Source organism: Azolla caroliniana, unplaced genomic scaffold (assembly GCF_043228905.1).
Source record: "Azolla caroliniana isolate FFs.n. ecotype wild unplaced genomic scaffold, voAzoCaro1.0.p SCAF_2, whole genome shotgun sequence".
Taxonomy (NCBI): domain Eukaryota; kingdom Viridiplantae; phylum Streptophyta; class Polypodiopsida; order Salviniales; family Salviniaceae; genus Azolla; species Azolla caroliniana.
Window position 1 is genome coordinate 4,036,089 of NW_028230437.1, and position 3,389 is coordinate 4,039,477.

The following is a 3,389-nucleotide window of genomic DNA, read 5'->3' on the forward strand; positions in this document are numbered from 1 at the left end:
AATCTTTTTGTTCTTCTACTTATCTCACCTTGTTTTGACTTCATAACTTGATATTATTCTCACATACATATTTGGTAAAGAAGATCTTTTTTGTTGGTGAAAACATACATGTAGTAGGCAAGCCTTTCACACTCTTCTTTCAATGGCAGTCTGAGGACAGACAAATAACAATTCAAATATGTTAATTGGTTTTGTATGAGCATGAAAATCTATATGATCAATTCTAGCTTAATGATAGGTATGCACATGTGAGCACATACAATGGGGTCCATATATTGTCTATGATGAGAGCATGTTACTTTGTGATGATAACTATTAAAAGTTTATTATGATGTCAAAATACACACCATGTTCATTTGGTACAAATAAAAAATGTCTTTGGCGTGTAATTTCCTTGACGAAGCAACACACTAATAGATAGATGCATACACATCAAGTTGTGGATCCATAATCCACAAAGGCACCCTAGACGCTTTTCAAAGGAGTGAACTCAATCTTTAGACGGTATCCAAAACGATGAAAAAATAGGTGTAGTTTTCTAAAGAAGTCTTGATTTTTCTTATGATCATTATTGCTACTATTACAGATTGTGGAGGTTTTCAATCAAGTCAAGAAAATGATAGCAAATTTGATGTCCATGTGTGCTTTTTAGTTGCTATCATACCTCCAAAGAGATCATTTTGAACTTATGGCTACCATAAAAGCTATTGTGATGAAATTTCCTTACAAAGAGATAAATTTGAAGGGTAACAAAAACCAAGATTAAATAGAAAAAGAAAATCTGCAAATTCAAACAAACAAATGATTCAAAAGTATCCAATGACAGCAAATTTTCATATTGTTTTTCTTACATTCTTGTAGAATGTGTTTTTTGTGATTAAGATACATGTCTAGGGTTCATATAGGTCATCTTTCAATTTGGATAGCTAGGTCTTCTAAAGCCTATACTACACTTACAAGTGTTGTAAGGACTATTCTAAGGACATGTTCCCCTTATTGTCCTACACTTGTGTCGGATATAAAGAAAATTCCATATAGATCTTCTAAACTTTGTAATATATGTGTAGTCTATAAGACCTAGTGTAAGGGATAGAACACTTTTTGTCCACATAAGAATATGAACTATAGTCTAGAGCCCTTAGAAATCAAAGCATAAGATCTAGATGCTATCGATACAACATTGTTCACCTTTATCTCTTATTCGAGATGGCCATAACTAGAACGGAACTTGTCAAGTTCATGTATTATTTCAAAAAGTTTCATTCAATGACACATCGAGGGACATCTACAAGAGTTATTTTCATGTGACAGTCTTCCGTGGTTTCATATTGGGCTTGATTTTGTCTCTAATGTATATGAATGCCATGTGACTTTTGCTACAAAATGAGGATAAGAATTAAAAGACAATAAAGGAGACATAATGCAACAAAGGGGACGTGGCCTTGATGGTTAACGTGGGGTTATTGAGATGAACGTAATAGTACCATGAGGTCTTGACATCTAATATGTGGAATCTTGTGAGCATGTAATGGAATGCACAATTGAGTGATTGAGTTGGAACCCAATGCACACTCAGAATGGGTCAAGTGGTAGAGAAATTGAATCCCAAGAGCTTTTTAAACTAGATCCATTATTAACAAGATCTAAAAGAGTGCTCAATTTGAGACCTAAAGTTTTATGGAATATACAATTATATAGACATTTGATTATGGTAAAAAAACAACGCACTTATAACTTATTACAAATGAATGATCACAACTATAAAGATATATACATACCTTTAAACTATTTTTTACGGACAAAGGTTTGCCGATAAACATAGATAAAACTAAAGTTATGGTGTTTAACACCACTCAAGCATGATGAACAAGATCAAAACAAGAATTCTTCTTGGGAGGTGAAAAGGTGGCATACGCATGCTCATACACCTACATCGGAATATCATTTAAAGGGCATAGGTTCTCCTCACGAGAGGTTGTTTGTGCCTGACATTCTTGTGGATATGTAGCCCTTGGGGCTCTCGAAAGACAATGTGCACATTTGCAGTTCCAAGAGTCACAAACTAAACTTGGCTATTTGATGCACTTGTGACAATTACTCTTCTCAATGGTGTAGAAACATGGTGAACAAGTCTTAACAAGGCAAATAATTGGAAAGATTTGGGAGACCGTTAGTGTCCACTCAATTTTTTTTAAGGACTATTCTTGATTACTTAATCATCCTTGAACTAAATTTATATTTTTCAAACAACGTAGTTAAGGTTACTTCTTGACGATATATCACCCACTTAGTGGCGCTTTATAGTGAATTAAACCCACTTTTCATAGAAACTATAATAACATATGTCATCAAGGTTAATATAAAAATGGTAATTTGTCATCTAAAATCTAAGTAATTCTTTATTAAGCTAGATAGAACTCATGTGGTCACCACATCAATAGATTGCAGTGGTACATCTCAAGAGACTGGACATTACATTGAACCTACTTATGCAAATGCATTTGTAGAACAAACATTGAAATTTAAAGGTGATATTATCAATAATGTCCTTTTGAAGTTTGCTCTCTATTCTATTAAGATTCACCTTGGTATTAATGGAAAGATGCCCAAAGGCTACAAAGAAATCATACATGAAAATATAACCACCATACCCACATCAACCAATGTGTCGAATAACAAAAGCCTCACACAACTACCTTAAAAAACTGTATTCACACCTTAAAAAACCGGTATCCTTCCATAATGGGGGGGCGGAAAAAGCCACCTTGGTGGAGCATATCTCCACTTTATTCTCTCCCCAAAGAGTAGAAGATCTATGCGTTTGTCCACATTTCTCTAAAATGTGTTTGCTTACGAAAGACAACATCGGGCTCATCATTTATTGCCTCATATTGACCTCTTAATGTATGTTGAAGCATCAACCATATCTCCTTGACTAACTCAACTGCATTCTATTTGACTTTTTGATATACATATTTACATATTGCCTTTCACAATACCCAAATTACTAAAGAAGATTTTGTATACCAAACCTTGTCCTCTACCAAACAGGGGATTGTTGTAGCATAAGAGACATCTATGTGTACATTTGTTTACCATAAACAGGATACAAAATTCTCAACACTCTTTTCCAAACTGCTCTAGCAATAGGACATATCCATAGACATGGTGAACTGATTCAATGTGAAAACCATAACTATCACATTTTAAATCGTGGCGATACCCTCACATCCATGACTTCACAAGAATCCCATAATGTACCAACAACCATCTAAACAATACAACGTTTTTAGGAATTTGCATGGCCCACAACCATTTCCAATAAGTACCCAACCAAGAGTCTTGTATATTACCATATCTCCAAAATTTATATGGAATTGTGGTGTGGT